Here is an 18,491-nt window from a genome sequence, read left to right as displayed (position 1 = left end):
CTCTGATAAGAATTTCTGATTTTTCTCCCGAAATTCAGAAACCCCTAAAAAATTACAGAAAATTCCAAAAATTATAAAATTTTGAGGATACATTCCTCATGACATATATTATGAAAAATAGTTTTCTATGAAAATAACTCCCATTTTTAATCTTGATACAAAGTTCGAAAGACTTTGAAATAGCTCAAGGTTAATCCATCTTTGTATCAACTTGCTCAATGATGAATGCTATCACTAAAAAAGCTTCATCAAGGTTTTTCAAATCAATTTTGAAATGATCTTAAACCATTCAATTTAGGACCACAATCTTAGGGCTAAATGTACATGACGTGTACACAAGTTTTTCCTATGATCCTCAAATTCGAATTAGTCTCATCTAGGTACAAGAACTATAAACCTTGATCCTAACTCATAATCCTAATATCTCACACACATCTAAGGTGTATCAAACACATCCAAGTCAATTTTGATGTGAGATATGAGTTTAGGTCATCTTAAGTTAAGTTCTCATGCATTTTCTAAACAACAATTTGATCTTCATATCAAATTGTGTTTCTATCCTTAAATCAAATTAATTGATCATAAATGCAAGAGATGATGACATGACATAAAATAATATCATAAGTGGAAACATGTGTCAATGTCATGATGTCATGTCATCAAGTATGAAACTTAAATAAGGCATGACATATAACTAACCTAAGCATTATCATGACATTTCAAATGGTAATAAATTAAATATGATGTCATGACATGGCATATGACAAACAATGTATGACAAATAACATATAAAGGTATAGAAAATACCTAATTCTAGCCTTAGTTGTCATTTTTGATAATTTTGATCATTTTGCCATAAATTCTATATTCCTAAGTGTAATAGACCTAAAATCATATACTAAAGATTTTTAGATCACTATGTGCCAATTAGATTGACTCTAGAAAACTCCTCAAATGTGGTTGGCACATCCTAATCACCTTAGGAATAATTTTTAATTTCATTTTCAAGGCTTGATTACACCTTGAAAATTCCTAAAATGACACCTTTTGCCATGAGTAGGTTAACTACCTATCCAATTAAGGTTGGCACACCCTAAACCATCTAGCGTGAAGGAATCACGCTCCTAGGAACCCAATACCTATTTGAGCTCATTGGGTTCACTAAATATTCACTAGGGATGACTTCCCTAGCAACCCTCCTAATGACCCTCCTAGGCTTTAAAGCCTTGGTCATTTGGGACTCATCAAGATCAACTCTAGGGGTGACTCCCCTTGTGACCTTGGTGATGGTCTTCCTAGCCCTAGGTCTTGTTCCATAATCGAATGGAATATCATGATAAGTGGGCTTGACCACTTGAAACTTAGGTTTGTGACCCAAACCTCTCATGTCCTTGGGCTTTAGTTTTTGACCCTTAGACCCTAGAGTTGACTTCTCCAAATTCTTAAGAGCCTTTTCTAAAGTGTCAAGTCTTGATCTCAAGACTTGATTTTCCTTCTTTAATACCTCAAGCTTTAATTTGTCATTTTTCTTTGAGGTATTCCTAGGCATATGTCTGGTTGTTTGGGATTCCTATCTAGGTTTTCCTTAACCTTAGATGAGTTAACTCTAGGGTTGGCATTTCTAGCATTGTCCTTATCTAGGCTAACATGTTTGGCACCTAAGCACATGTATCGGTTTCTATGGTTATCATGCTTATCATTATTGACAAATGCAATAAAATTACTAGCATGTGTCTTATTAGAATTGCAAGAATGTGCCTTAAAGGATACCTTAGGGTTTGACTTAGCTCCCCCTATAGATGTGCTTGGTCTCTTGTCCTTGTGAGGTTGCCTCCCCCTTGGACATTGACTCCTATAATGTCCCCTTTGCTTGCATTGGAAGCACACCACGTGCTCCTTGCCCTTGCGTATCGGGACTCCGGCTTCCTTGACTTTTGGTGCCGGTGGAGTCTTCCTAATCCTCTTTGGACATTTACTTTTGTAATGCCCATATTCCCTACACTCAAAGCACATTATATATAATTTACTTGAAATTAAGTTGCTTGAGTTACCTAGGGTTGAGAATGGATATAAGCTCTCTCCTTCATCCCTTCCAGAGGTAGAGGCTTCTTCTTCTTGCTCCAGTCTTGAAGAAGAACTCTCCTCCTCTTCTTCCTTAGATGTTGAGTAGCCCTCAACTTCTAATTCCATACCTCCATGATGTGAGCTACTTGGCTCACTTGACTTCTCTTCATGACTTGAATTGGAGCTCTCCTCATGGAACTTAGCCAAGTTGTTCCACAACTCCTTAGCATTGTTGTATCCACCTATCTTACACAAGATATCATTAGGTAATGAAATTTCAAAGATTTTCGTTACCTCGTCGTTGATTATGGATTGGTGGATTTGTTCCTTCGTCCACTTCTTCTTCTCGAGAGGTTCTCCTTCTTTATCCACCGGAGGAATAAAACCTACTTGTACACAATTCCAATTTACTAGGTTAGTCATAAGAAAATACTTCATTCTTACCTTCCAAAACGCGAAGTCGTCACGATCGTAGAAGGGTGGAATCGTGACATCTTCTCCAAGTTGATCCATTCTCTAGCTCGTGCTCCCCCGGGTGTTAATTCGACGAAGAGCGACATTGCTCTAATACCACTTGTTAGGACCTTCGGATGCGGCTAAAGAGGGGGGGTGTGAATAACCGACCCCAAATTCACGTTTCTTCCTACAATTTAAGTTAGCGCAGCGGAAATAAAAGATAGAAACGAAACAGGAGAATATCAAACCTCAAACGCGATGATATAACGAGGTTCAGAGATGATACTCCTACTCCTCGGCGTGTCCGTAAGGTGGACGAATCCTATCAATCCGTCGGTGGATGAGACCCCGGAAAATCGGCTAATAAAAACTCCTTCTGGGTGGAGAAACCTCGCCATAATCTCTCTTACAACAGCAAGATCAGAGTACAAGAAATACAGCAAGAAGTCAAGAACAATATGAATGTAAAACACTAGTTTGCTTGCCTTCTCGTCGACTGTTGATGAAGCAGCAACTTCACGGATGTCAACCACAGCAGCAACTGTTCAGTTGGAAACCCAGCCGAGGGAAGCTCACACGAAGCTTCAGCAGTGAAGAGCTCAACAAAGCTCAGATCGCAGGAGCAAGAAGAGTTGTATTTTTTAGCATTGTTGATGTAGAGGCCCTTTATATCCTGAACCTGTGAAGAAAACAAAGAAGAAGCAGAAATCTAGCCGTTGTGACTCAACGGCTAGGCCTGGACCGATCAGGCTCCACCCTGATCGGTCCAGGGCGGATCGGTCCCCAGACCGATCCCAACTCTCACAGAGAGTTGGTTTAGGGCCCTGATCGGTCTGTGGACCGATCAGGCCATAGGTGGATCGGTCCACAGACCGATCCCCCTATTGTTTTCTGAATCCCATCACTTCTTACTGATCGGTCACCAGACCGATCAGATAACCCACAGAAAGTTACTGTGTGGTTACTGATCGGTCAAGAGACCGATCAGATAACTAAGGTATCACTGGATCGGTCGACAAACCGATCCAAACAACCAAAGTATCACTGGATCGGTCAACAGACCGATCCAATGCATCTGTTGGTTTTAGAGCTTTCCAGCCCTAAACCTTAGAGCCTTTCTAGTCTAGAGAACGAGCTACCGAGCCCTCTCTGACCTAGTCCGGAGAACGAGCTACCGAGCCCTCTCCGACTTCGTCCGGTCCAAAGAACAAGCTACCGAGCCCTCTCTGACCTAGTCCGGAGAACGAGCTACCGAGCCCTCTCTTACCTAGTTTGGAGAACAAGCTACCGAGCCCTCTCCGATTCGCACGTCCGGTCCAGAGAACGAGCTACCGAGCCCTCTCCGACTTCCATGTCCGGTCCAGAGAACGAGCTACCGAGCCCTCTCTGACCTAGTCCGGAGAACGAGCTACCGAGCCCTCTCCGACCTCCCATGCCACACTTCCATACTTGGACTTTTCCCCGTGCCAAGCTCCCTGCTTGGACTTTTCCCGTGCCAAGCTCCCTGCTTGGACTTTTCCGTGCCAAGTCTCCATGCTTGGACATTTCCCATGCCAAGCTCCCTGCTTGGACCTTTCCGTGCCAAGTCTCCATACTTAGACTTTTTCCGAATCAGGTCAACTCAAGTCGTGTCAACCAGGTCAACCTTGACCAAAGGTTGCACCTACAATCCCCCAAGTTCCTATTCTTGTCAAACATCAAAATACAACTTCTCTATTCTTGTCAAACATCAAAATATACCTCGAGTCAGGTTAACTCGAGTCGGGTCACCCAGGTCAACCTTGACCTAAGGTTGCACCAACAAGATTAACTTGTCTATATGTGAGCATTGTCTTGCTAGAAAGACGACTAGGAAACCATTTTGTAAGGGTATTAGGGCTGAATCACCATTGCAATTAATTCATTCGAATATTTATGGTCCAATGAATATGAAGGCTAAAAATGGAAGTTCTTATTTCATTACATTTATTGATGACTTCACACGTTTTGGTCATGTGTATTTGATTTCTCACAAATCTGAAGCATTGGATTGCTTTATTCGTTAACTTTACAATTTAACTTAATACACTTAATTAATAAATCTCAACTTGAAATCTTAATTTTAATCAACAAATAAATACTTTAACCTTAAACAAAATTAATTTTTCAAAACTAATTCTAAAATATTCCTAACTATTAATTATGACACTTAATATGCAATAATTAATCAACTTTTTAATCCTTAATTAGCTAATAACTTTAAAATCTCTAAACTAAACATTAATAATGTTACCATTAATCCTAATAATTCATTTTAACCCAAAATTAACTTAACATAATGGAAGTTCAACTAAAATTCAATTTCAACAAAGTCAAAATCAATAAAGTCATCTCACAAAATTATAGGATTACCATACTTGAAAATTTAGAATGGGTGAGATGCTAAGAAAGTTACAATTTAAAATATTTTCTTAAAAAGGATTTTGAAAACTTATAAATCTATTTTCTTATGAAATATTTTTCAAATCTTGATTGATGATTGATTGGGTGTATTATATATAAATTATTATTATTCACCATCTAAGTCTTTAGATCTTTAAGTAAACCATAACTCACCCTTAGACACATCTAGGAATATCTTCCTTGTGGGTAACAAGGATATCTAACAAGAGTGTCTAGTTAAGGGGGAGAGACATGATTGAAGTGTTAATACAGTCTGACCTGGTTGTTATTTTGATGTTGATACTGATTTAAGTTTGTATCAAATATTAATTAAACTCAGGCTGATTAATGATCAAGGTTAATCATGTGGAGAGGAAAAGTCCAAGTACAGATACTTGGCACGCGAAGTCGGAGAGGGCTCGGTAGCTCGTTCTCCGGACTAGGTCAGAGAGGGCTCGGTAGCTCGTTCTCTGGACCGGACGAAGTCGGAGAGGGCTCGGTAGCTCGTTCTCTGGACTAGGTCAGAGAGGGCTCGATAGCTCGTTCTCTGGACCGGACGAAGTCGGAGAGGGCTCGGCAGCTCGTTCTCCAGACTAGGTCAGAGAGGGCTCGGTAGCTCGTTCTCTGACCCGGACATGGAAGTCGGAGAGGGCTCGGTAGCTTGTTCTCCAGAATAGGTCAGAGAGGGCTCGGTAGCTCGTTCTCTGGACCAGGAAAACGTTAGGGTTTAGGGCTGGGAAGCGCTAAAACCAACAGAGGCATTGGATCGGTCTGTTGACCGATCCAGTGATACTTTGGCTGTCTGGATCGGTCTGTCGACCGATCCAGTGATACCTTAGTTATCTGATCGGTCTCGTGACCGATTAGTAATCACACAGTAGCTTTCTGTGGGTTATCTGATCGGTCTGGCGACCGATCAGTAACCAAACAGTAGTTCACTGTATGTTATCTGATCGGTCTGTAGACCGATCAGAAGGAAGCGAAGGATTCAGAGGACTATAGGGGATCGGTCTGTGGACCGATCCACCTATAGGCTGATCGGTCCACAGACTGATCAGAAGCCTCCCAGACCGATCAGGATATGTCCTGATCAGTCCAGAGGGTTATGGATCGGTCTGTTGACCGATTCACAACGATGTCGTTTGTCTTCTGCTGTTTCTCTGCTATTTCTGATTCATCTGACCTAACCATCTTCTGTAAGCTTTTTGAGTTACAGGTTGCAGGTGTCGTGACAATGCTTAAATTCAAATTAAGCTCCATCAGAAGAATAAGACCAAGTGCTCTTTCTTCTGTGTTTCACTGCAAATGGTGCAATTGGAGCATCAACGTTCACTGGTTGCGATCAGTTGGCAACAGCTTGACTCTTGCTTATTGGTTCGAGCTCAGAGACACCAGTGAAGACCATGGATGGTATTGGTGTGAGTTCAGAAAACCAGATGAGAAGGAAGAGTGATTGGCGATGCCTCAGTTGGTCGCAGTGATTTGATACAGGTGACAGTGATTCGGCTCTGGCTGAAGACAGTGAGAAAGCAGAGCAATAAGAAGAAGGAAGAAGAGAGGTTTGAAGTAGATTTTTGAAAAACTCTCTGTCGATCAAGAAAGAGTGGTGTGTGTTTGAGCTCTTGGCTGAGGAACTTCTTCTGTCTTTGCGCTTTGCTTTCATCGTGACTGTAAGTTGATTGTTTATTCCTTTTGGCCACTAAACTCTGTAAGTCTTGTGCTTCATTTCAAATCTTTTATGAGACTTTGTGGAGAGGTTACTCCACCGAGAAGGAGAAATACTTAGCCGAAATTTGTTCGGGGTGTGATCTACCGAAAGATCAAGGGATCGTCCACCTTACGGACACGCCGAGGATTAGAGCCAAGTTATCCCCGAACCTCGTACATCCTTGTTGTGTTAGTGGTGGGTTGTTTCTTTTCCTTGCATCAGTTTTCTTTTTGCTTATTTCCGCTGTGCTAACAAGTTTTTGTGAGGAATTAATTGAGTTTTTAGTGGAGGCTATTCACACCCCCCCCCCTCTCTAGCCATCCCAAGGTCCTAACAAGTGGTATCAGAGCAAGTCGCTCTTCATCCGGATTAACACCCTAAAGAGCAAAAAGATGGCTATGAAGGAAGGTTTTAGCACCAATCGTCCACCCTACTTCGACGGAGCGGACTTCCAATATTGGAAGAGCCGTATGGAGTATTATCTCAAGACCGACATCTCCATGTGGTTCTCGGTCAAGGAAGGGTTCACACCTCCGAAGGATGAAGAAGGTAAGGAACTAGAGTCGTCAAGGTGGTCCGCCGAGCAAACTAGCAAAGGACAAGCTGATGCCAAGGCGGTGGTCACTCTACAATGTGGGATAGCCAAAGATCAACTTGTCAAGGTAGGTCCATTTGTGAGCGCAAAAGATTTGTGGAACAAGCTCATCGAGCTCCAAGAAGGAACCCGAGACTCTCGGATTGCCAAGAGAGACTTGTTCCTAAATCAACTACAAAATCTCACCATGAAGGAGAACGAAACGGTAAGTGAACTACACGGAAGGTTCAAAGAGATCATCAATGGTCTTCATTCCGTAGATGAACGCGTAGAGAATCGCGATCTTGTAAGGTACGCTCTCAAAGCCTTTCCGAGGAATGCCTTGTGGTCATCTATGGTAGATGCCTACAAGGTCTCCAAGGACCTTTAAATTTTTAAATTAGATGAATTCTTTTGTGAAATGGAACTTCATGAACTTGCTAACAAGGGTCAAAAAGAGAAAGGTATTGCCTTAGTTGCAGGAGAAAAGAGCAAGGATGGAAGAAGGAGATAGAGATTCCTACATCCTCATCCTCCTCCGAGTCCGATGATGAAGGTGGATCTTCATCAAGCGAGATGGCCAACTTCGTAAGGAGAATCATGAGAAGGAGCCGGAGATACAAAGGGAAAGGTAAGTCTATTGATCAAAATGTTGATAAGACTAATGTTACGTGTTATGAGTGTAGCAAGAAAGGACACTATCGGAGCGAGTGTCCAAAACTCAAGAAGAAGGAGGAAAGGGCCAAGAAGAAGAAAGCTCTCAAAGCTACTTGGGATGAATCATCCTCAAGCTCATCGGAGGAAGAGAAGAAGGAGAAAAGCACTCGTCAATTAGCACTCATGGCAAGGGAGGAATTGGATTCCGAAAGTGATACATCAGCCGCGGCTTCATCATCTTCGGATGATGAAGAGGTAACTTCTCCTCACTTAGAAAAATGCTACAGAACTATTGCTCATTTATCTACTCTGCTTAAGAAATCAAAAACTGAAATCAAATCATTAAAAGATGAAGTAGAATACTTGAAGACTCTTAGGGAAGATGAGGTTGATGACCTACATCAAGAGCTTCTTGAGGATGAAAACAAAGCCTTAAAGAGTGAAGTTGAGAAACTCAAGAAAATGCTTGAGAAATTCTCAACTAGCTCTAAGACCTTAGATATGATTCTAAATGCCCAAAGGGCGGTCTACAACAAGGCTGGGTTAGGATATCAACCTAAGGAGTCTAGTTTCATTTCCCTAGTGTCTAGAACCCAATTTCATAGATCACATGCTTCTAGGGTTCATGAGACTAGGAAGGGTGTGACCAAGGCATGTGTTCCTAGGTCTTTCATTGTAGATGCATTAGGTCCCAAGATTTGGGTACCTAAAACATCTATCTTTCGTGTCTTGTAGGCATTTGTCAAGGGGGAGTATCTATCAACTTGGTTTGTTGATAGTGGATGCTCCAAGCACATGACCGGGGACAAGTCACTCTTTACTATCCTTCAAAACAAAAATAGAGGTAATGTGTCCTTTGGTAATAATGGTAGCCTTAAGGTTATAGGAGTTGGAGATATTCAAATATCCGAATGTCTCCAAATCAAAAATGTCCTTCTAGTCAAGGGGGTGACCTTTAATCTCCTAAGTATCAGCCAATTGTGTGATACGGGTTACACAATTGAGTTTCATTCAAGTCAATGTCTGGTCAAACACATTGACACACTTGACACGGTACTAGTAGGCACAAGGGTATATAACATTTATCAAGTATCCTTTAAAAGTGCTACTAATGCCTCTGCTAAGTGTTTCATGTCAAAAGAAGAAGAATCATGGCTGTGGCATAGGAGGTTGGCCCACGTAAACATGAAGAATATTCGAAAGCTGGCCAACAAAGGATTAGTGCGAGACTTACCAAGCATCAAGTACCAAAAGATAAAATTATGTGATGCATGTCAAAAGGGTAAGCAAACAAAAGCGTCTCATAAAGGTAAAAGCGTTGTAAGTACATCTACTGCTTTAGATTTATTGCATATGGACTTATTTGATTGTAGTAATGTCATTTCATTGAATGGAAGTAGATATTGCTTAGTGATCATTGATGACTTTACTAGATATACATGGACTTTCTTTTTGAAAAATAAGGATCAAACCATAGATATTTTTGTTTCCTTTTGTAGAAGAACTGAAAATGAAAAATCAACAATAATTAAAACAATTAGAAGTGATCATGGTGGAGAATTTCAAAACCATAGATTTTTAGAATTTTTTCAAGAAAAAAGATATAGGCATGAGTTCTCTACTCCAAGGACCCCACAACAAAATGGGGTTGTGGAGAGAAAGAACCGAGTCTTGCAAGAGGCTGCACGAAGCATGCTCAATGAGTACTCACTACCGAGCTACTTATGGGCTGAAGCTGTAAATACCGCTTGCTATGTGCAAAACCGAGTCTTGATACATAGGTTTTTAGGAAAGACTCCCCATGAACTTTGGTTTGGGAGACCCCCTACAATTAAACATCTTAGGGTGTTCGGTTGTAAGGTGTTTATCTTGAACACCAAGGATCATCTTGGAAAGTTCACGGCTAAGGCTGACGAAGGGATACTAGTCGGGTACTCTCTCATCAGCAAAGCCTATCGAGTCTACAACAATAGGACTAAATTGATTGAAGAGTCCTCGGATGTAGCATTTGAAGAAATTCCTAAATCAAATGATCAATCAAGGGATGTAGGAGAAATTCAATTTGAACTTAGAAATCTAAGTTTAAATGATCAAAACATAGGGAGAGTCGAAATTGACTCCGATGATGATGAGCAAAGGCAAGAGAGGGCTCAGTCTGATCCTTTGCCTGATACTGAGCCCTTGCCTGTGTCTAGTGAGACCACTCATGAGGCACCGCCAACACCAAGGCAATCTAGGATAGCCTCTAGTCATCCCCAAGACCAGATTGTGGGAGACATTCAACAAGGGGTTAGGACTAGATCATTCTTTAGAAATGAGTCTAATGAGGTCACCTTGATCTCAGAAATTGAACCAAAATTAGTTGATGAGGCATTGCACAATCCTGATTGGATCATAGCTATGCAAGATGAGTTAGGTCAATTTGCAAGGAGCCAAGTGTGGGACTTAGTTCCTAGACCTAAGAAGACCACCATTATTGGAACCAAATGGGTCTTCAAAAATAAGTTAAACCAAAAGGGAGAAGTCGTGAGAAACAAGGCAAGACTTGTAGCCAAGGGCTATAGTCAAGTCGAAGGCCTCGATTATGATGAGACTTATGCTCCCGTGGCTCGATTAGAGTCCATTCGTTTAATGCTAGCTTTTGCTGCACATAGAGGCTTCAAACTCTATCAAATGGACGTTAAATCGGCTTTCTTAAGTGGTTTCATTAAAGAAGAGGTCTATGTTGAACAACCACCGGGGTTTGTGAATACTGAAGCTCCAAACCACGTGTACAAGCTCAAGAAAGCTCTTTATGGGCTTAAACAAGCACCTCGAGCATGGTACGAAAGGTTGTCAACTTACTTACTAGAAAAGGGTTTTGTAAGAGGTCAAATAGACCCAACACTATTTCTGCGTAGAGATGGTGAAAACATATTTGTAGCCTAAGTGTATGTTGATGACACAATTTGTGGCTCAAATAACAAGGGCTATTTGAATAAATTTATCACTCACATGGAAAGTGAGTTTGAGATGAGTCTGGTGGGAGAATTGACATTCTTCCTTGGACTTGAAATCAAACAAACTCGAGATGACATTTATGTCCATCAAACAAAATACACTCAAGAGATGCTCAAGAAATTCAAAATGAGTGACTCTAAGGAAGTATCCACTCCAATGGTGACGAACACTCGCCTTGACAATGATGAGAATGGAAAACCAGTTGATTTAACGCAATATAGAAGCATGATCGGTAGTCTTCTATATCTCACAGCTAGTCGACCGGACATACTTTTTGCTGTGGGCATGTGCGCTAGATATCAAATATGTGCCAAGGAATCTCATTTAATTGCAGTTAAGAGAATTCTGAGATACCTTAAGGGCACAATTAGAGTAGGTCTCTGGTACCCTCGTACTGAGTCTTTTGATTTGATAGGTTATACCGACTCCGATTATGCTGGGTGCAAATTGGATCGGAAAAGCACTAGTGGGGGTTGCCAATTTTTAGGTTCATCATTGGTTAGTTGGTCAAGTCGGAAGCAACATTGCGTTGCTCTCTCCACGACCGAGGCAGAATACATTGCCATGGGAGAGAGTGTATCACAATTGTTGTGGATGATCCACACCCTAGAAGATTATGGGCTTTCGTATAAGGGAGTGCAAGTGTTGTGTGACAACATCAGCACAATAAACCTAACGAAAAATCCAGTTCATCATTCAAGGACCAAACATATTGAAGTGTGTCATCACTTCATTAGAGATCACGTAGCTAGGGGAGACATTGCACTCGCATATGTTGAGTCAAAGTCAAACCTAGCCGATATTTTCACCAAACCTCTTCCGGAAAATGAATTTAGTCATTTGAGGAGAGAATTGGGAATGTGTTTGGCTCAATAGGCCATTAGGATCTCATCATGATCAATAAGGACAATTAAAACAACAAGAGAAAAAGGGGAAATTAATTTGGGCAACTTGGGAACATCTCACACAAACTATAGGGTTTAACAAATTATTTTGTTTGCTAGAAATGGGGTGAGATGCTAGGATCAGCCGAATTATTCAAAATATATCATGCATCCCTTGAATAATTAGGTTGACGAGACATAAATTGAGTATGGGGAAGACCATTACATAATTCATGTGTATTTGGTTCCTAGATCTTACTCATATATTCCAACCAAGGAAACTTGGTTGGACCTTTACCTAGAAATTATGTAACTTTGGTGGATGGACTGTTTGATACCTTTGACCGATACTTTTCATGATTTTGGTTGAAACTAGGACAAGTCCTTGAAATAATCATAGCAATTTGGTTATATTTTGACAAACTTGAAACTGAACATAACAAGGTCGAAAACTTCAGTTTTCAAGCCTTGAGTTGTCTGTTTTTCTAAATGTCTGAAACTTTCGGGCTATAAACAATTTCAGACCATAATCTTTAGGAAATAGTTATGCTTGTAGATTCTTCAGGTTCTAGGTACTGAATTTGAAAGTTTTACTGGAGAAACTTCTACGAATTATCGAACACCTCTACGAATTTCAGTTACTGAAATTACTGGAGAAACTTCAGTATCAGACACTAATCGGTCTACAGCCCGATCAGGAGAAGGTGGATCGGTCTGTCGACCGATCCAAAAATCTCTCCAGACTCTTCTGTTTGTAATCTGATCGGTCCAGAGACCATTCAGGCTCGTTTTGTACGCCAGGAAGCCTACTGATCGGTATACAGACCGATCAGGAGTTCCCTGATCGGTCTGGGGACCGATCAGGTCAGTCTGGAACGCAGAGAGGCTACTGATCTTTTTCTGATCGGTCTACAGACCGATCAGGAAGTTCCCTGATCGGTCCAGAGACCGATCAGGAGGATCCCTGATCGGACTGGTGACCGATCAGGAAGGTTCTGATATCTCCTGATCGGACAGTCGTCCGATCACTTCAACACCTGGACCCTAGCCGATCTCTCTTAAATCTTCCCGATCCTTTCTCTTCTCCTTTCACGCTGAAGCCCTAGCCGACACTTTCCTACACCTCAACTCTTCTCTTCTCTTTGCACGCCGAAGCCCTAGCCAAAGCCCTAGCCAAAAGATACTTCAATGGCACCAAGGTAACTCCATACTTCTCTAGAACTACTCACCTTGGCATTTCAGTTTCATTTCTCACCGTATCTGTGCATTTTGTTTTGGCTTTCGGTTGTTGGTGGCTCCGGTGCTCACTTATTTGCCCCATTGTATCACATTGTTAAACCTTAGGAAGAAACAAGTGGATGAAGGGACCTCTAAGTCGCCTGAGAAGTCTAAGTCTAAGGCTCCCTCCCGACCTCAACTATCTGTCACCGGGAGATTCCCAAATCACCATTTTGAACAAGCCTTTAAACAACGGACCTTCAAATTGTTCCCTTGTAGGTCTGTGGATCAAAAATTCATGGACGAATTTTGTCCATCTGTATCTGAAATCATTGCCTATTACAAACTTGATTCACTTGTCTATTTAGAACGAGATATCAATTATGACTTAGTCTCTGAGTTTTATAACAATCTTCATCAAACTAATGATGTAAGTTATAAAACAAAAGTTGCTAAGCAAACTCTTGATTTCAGTTTCTCAGCGTTCTTTGATTATCTAGCTTGTCGTAGGTGTTCTGGAAATGTCTTTTCCATATATCCTAACTTACCAGACCCCTTACCTTCTCCCTTTGATATCTCATCTGACTCTATTTATGAGTATTTCTTTGGCCATCCTAGACCGGGTGGACTAGATGAGTTAGATGTTGATTTCCCTACTTTTGCAGCCTTGAGATTATCTGCCCCAGATTACATTCTTTTTAAGATTGTCACGAACTGCCTTCTGCCAATCACATTTAAACCCTTGTCTGAGATCCGACCATATCATTGCCTGATGCTTTATGGATTGCGTCGGCGTCTCGACTTTGACATCATGTCTATCATCTATTCTTCGATCATCTCCTATAGTGAGCCAAACAGCTTCACTATTTATATGCCTTATGGACATATAATTATAGATTGGCTCGAGACCCTTCAGATTGATGTCTCCAAGGGTAGAATAGTCAAGATGGTCAGGCAAGACTGTAGACTTGGGAAACGGGCATTTTCCAAGTCTGGCATCATAGGACAAAATGGGGAGGTTCGGTGGAAGGATGGGAGAGCACTAGGTGAGCTACCACGGGCACCTCCACGACAGGTTGCGGCTGCTCCTGTTGCTGCTCCTCCTCCTGCTGCTGCTGCTGCTGACGATGGAGAGGCAGATCCTGATCTGCGCTGGCAGATCGCCGAGCTGGAGAGTCGCATTGTTCGGCACGATGAGCTGCTGGTTGCTAAGCTCCACGGGCTGCGCGTTCGGATTGACCAGCGCTACGATGATCTACGCAGTCAGCAGTTGGCGACATATCAGGCGATTATGGGATGGATGGCCAGATACCCACCTCCACAGTATTTCCCGGGCTATCCATCCTCGAGCAGCGGTATGCCACCCCAGGGACCCACTCCTCCAGCTGATGATGCTGATGCTCCTCATGATGAGGAGGTTGATTGATACACATTGTTCTATGCTGTCATTTTGATTATCTATGTTTTGGATGTTGTTTGTTGGATACTTATGTCTGACCTGGATACTTGCTGATTTTATATATTTATGCTGCTCATTTTCTTGCTTATGTTTCACTTCCTATTGGCTATTAATATGGTGTTCATATGCCATGTCTTGTATATCTCTTATTTCTTTATTACTGTCTTATAATACACTTAGAGGGCATTCTAGGTGGATTAAGAAAAGGACAGTATGGGTTAAGGGGGAGTCATTTAACGTTTTCTTTCCTAATTCGCACCTTTTCGGTGTTTGACAAAGGGGGAGAAGATAACTAAGTTTAGATATAGATGAAAGTTTGGCTTTAGGGGGAGGATCTTGATTCCCCTATCCTTACATGGTATTGTATCTGTCTTAGGGGGAGGATCTTGATTCCCCTAAAATTAGGGAAATATGAACATTTCTGATCTAAACTTAAATCGTGTTGTCAAACAACAACAAGGGGGAGATTGTTAATACAGTCTGACCTGGCTGTTGTTTTGATGTTGACACTGATTTAAGTTTGTATCAGATATTAATTAAACTCAGACTGATTAATGATCAAGGTTGATCATGTGGAGAGGAAAAGTCCAAGTACAGATACTTGGCACGCGAAGTCGGAGAGGGCTCGGTAGCTCGTTCTCCGGACTAGGTCAGAGAGGGCTCGGTAGCTCGTTCTCTGGACCGGACGAAGTCGGAGAGGGCTCGGTAGCTCGTTCTCTGGACTAGGTCAGAGAGGGCTCGATAGCTCGTTCTCTGGACCGGACGAAGTCGGAGAGGGCTCGGCTGCTCGTTCGGAAGTCGAGAGGGCTCGGTAGCTCGTTCTCGGCCGGACATGGAAGTCGGAGAGGGCTCGGCTGCTTGTTCTCCGGAATAGGTCGAGAGGGCTCGGTAGCTCGTTCTGACGTTAGGGTTTAGGGCTGGGAAGCGCTAAAACAGGCATTGGATCGGTCTGCTGGCCGATCCAGGTTACTTGCGATGGATCGGTCCGCCGACCGATCCAGGATATAGTTATCGATCGGTCTCGTGACGATCAACAACCACAGAGTGGGTTATCCGATCGATCGGTGACCGATCGAACCAAACAACGAGTTCATCAGAGTTATTTGATCGGCGTAGACCGATCGGAAGCGATTCAGAGGACTATAGGGATCGGCGTGGACCGATCCATATAGGCTGATCGTCCACGATCGAAGCCTCCCAAACCGATCAGGATATGTCCTGATCGGTCCAGAGGGTTATGGATCGGTCTGTTGACCGATCCACAACGATGTCGTTTGTCTTCTGCTGTTTCTCTGCTATTTCTGATTCATCTGACCTAACCATCTTCTGTAAGCTTTTTGAGTTACAGGTTGCAGGTGTCATGACAATGCTTAAATTCAAATTAAGCTCCATCAGAAGAATAAGACCAAGTGCTCTTTCTTCTGTGTTTCGTTGCAAATGGTGCAATTGGAGTGTCAACGTTCACTGGTTGCGATCAGTTGGCAACAGCTTGACTCTTGCTTATTGGTTCGAGCTCAGAGACACCAGTGAAGACCATGGATGGTATTGGTGTGAGTTCAGAAAACCAGATGAGAAGGAAGAGTGATTGGTGACGCCTGAGTTGGTCGCAGTGATTCGATACAGGTGACAGTGATTCGCCTCTGGCTGAAGACAGTGAGAAAGCAGAGCAATAAGAAGAAGGAAGAAGAGAGGTTTGAAGTAGATTTTTGAAAAACTCTCTGTCGATCAAGCAAGAGTGGTGTGTGTTTGAGCTCTTGGCTGAGGAACTTCTTCTGTCTTTGCGCTTTGCTTTCATCGTGACTGTAAGTTGATTGTTTATTCCTTTTGGCCACTAAACTCTGTAAGTCTTGTGCTTCATTTCAAATCTTTTATGAGACTTTGTGGAGAGGTTACTCCACCGAGAAGGAGAAATACTTAGCCGAAATTTGTTCGGGGTGTGATCTACCGAAAGATCAAGGGATCGTCCACCTTACGGACACGCCGAGGATTAGAGCCAAGTTATCCCCGAACCTCGTACATCCTTGTTGTGTTAGTGGTGGGTTGTTTCTTTTCCTTGCATCAGTTTTCTTTTTGCTTATTTCCGCTGTGCTAACAAGTTTTTGTGAGGAATTAATTGAGTTTTTAGTGGAGGCTATTCACACCCCCCCCCCTCTCTAGCCATCCCAAGGTCCTAACATGAAGGACATATGTTTTTAAATTTTGAAAACATATTTTCAAAACATTTTTTTATAAATAGTACTTCTTTACAAATCCTTTTGAAAATTATCTTTAAAATCTATTAATCAAATACATTTTTGAAAATTACAAAACTCAAAATATTTTGAAATTAACTTAAAAATATTTTTGAAAAATTACTTACAAAACTCAAAATATTATCTTTTAAACCTAGCTAAAACATTATCTTTTCAAAATCATATTTTTCGAATTTTTTGAAAACTTTTTGAAAAAACATAGTTTCAAAAACACTTTGAGAATTTCCTTGAAAATTACTTGAAAATATATTTTGAACTTAGCTTTAACAAGGATGCTTAATAAAAACTCTTTATTTTTGAAAAGTATTCTATAAAAATATCTTTCAAAACAAATTCTAAGAAATTTTGCAAGCATTAAGTCTTCTATATCATGGTTTTGCAAAAATACTTTAAGTCTTGAAATACTTTTTGAAATATATTCTTGAGAGATTTTACTTAGTGCATTCTTCAAAATTATTTTAAAAAAGATACTGCAAATTTATTCAATTTTTTCACGGAATGAGGCTTTTTCAAAATCTCTATCATTTTTGAAAACTCTATTATATATACATCAAATGGGTGAGGGAATACCTTAGACATATCTTGAAAATATTTAAAAGTATTCCATCATTATTGGTGCAAAACTTAGGGATCCTTAGCAATTAAAGACATTTATAAAGAGTTCTTTTTGTTGTATGACAAAATGGGGGGAAGAAGGGTTTAAGTTAGAAATCTAAATCTTTTCGAATTGACCTAACTTAAACATATTTCTCAAACATCAAAAAGGGAGAGATTGTTGGTGTAATCGACTTTCAAGGTTTTAATGTCAGACAAATATGTTTAAGTATGTTTAAGTATGTAGCTTGATCTAGGGAAGTCCTAGTTGTAGGCTAGGCAAGGGAAGTCCTAGTTGGAGGCTAGGCAAGGAGAGAAATCTCGGTATATCGTGGAAGCCAGGTGTATAGGTCTGGAGGACTTGATCCCTGGGTAGCAGAATACTGAGTCCTAGTTGTAGGCTAGGTAAGGGAAATCTCAGTATATCGTGGAAGCCAGGTGGATAGGTCTGGAGGACTTGATCCTTGGGTAGCCGAATACTGAGTCTTGATGAGTGAAGCCAAGTGGAGAAAATCCTAGGGGGTGGTAACCTTAGGTAACGAGAAGTCTTGGAGGAGTGAACTCCAAGCAAGGTTGATCGGATGGTTTCCGGTCGACCGGACTAACGGATCTCGGTAAATCTAGGTTTAGGTTTACCATTGTATTCTGTATTACTATTATTGTTGTTGGCTAATGTAGTATTGCAGGAAAAGTCTTAGTAGATCGAGCGATCAGACACTGAGCTGGCAAAAGTCCAAACAGGTTTGGAGGACCAATGTTTGGCAGGTAAGTTGAGGTATGCAACTGGAGGAGCGACAGTGAGGTCGGATTCCTAAAGGGAACAACCTTAAGTCGTTGATCCAAGTGAAGAAACCGGGAAGGTTTCCAAGTTGAGATCAAGACAGTTCTACTGTCTATATTACTCATGTATTATATTACTGTGCTAACCTTTGTTTTGCAGGAATATTGTTTAACTCTGTTTTGCAGATTCGACCTGATCGGTCGACCGAATAGGAGGATCAGTCGACCGAACCAGCTTGACTCAGACCAGAGATCAATTCAGACTAAAGCGAAGCACAGTCCTATCAAAGTTTGATTGGTCGACTGAACCAGGGATTGGTCGACCGATCCAATCAGTATTAATGGAGCATTAAATGAAGATCTCAGCAGATTTCGACGAACAGGGAAGGAAGCTGTTCGGTCGACTGAAAAAGAGGTTCGGTCG

Source organism: Zingiber officinale, chromosome 8A (assembly GCF_018446385.1).
Source record: "Zingiber officinale cultivar Zhangliang chromosome 8A, Zo_v1.1, whole genome shotgun sequence".
Classification (NCBI taxonomy): Eukaryota; Viridiplantae; Streptophyta; class Magnoliopsida; order Zingiberales; family Zingiberaceae; genus Zingiber; species Zingiber officinale.
The sequence above is the reverse complement of the archived record's forward strand: the minus strand, read 5'-3'. Positions refer to the sequence as shown.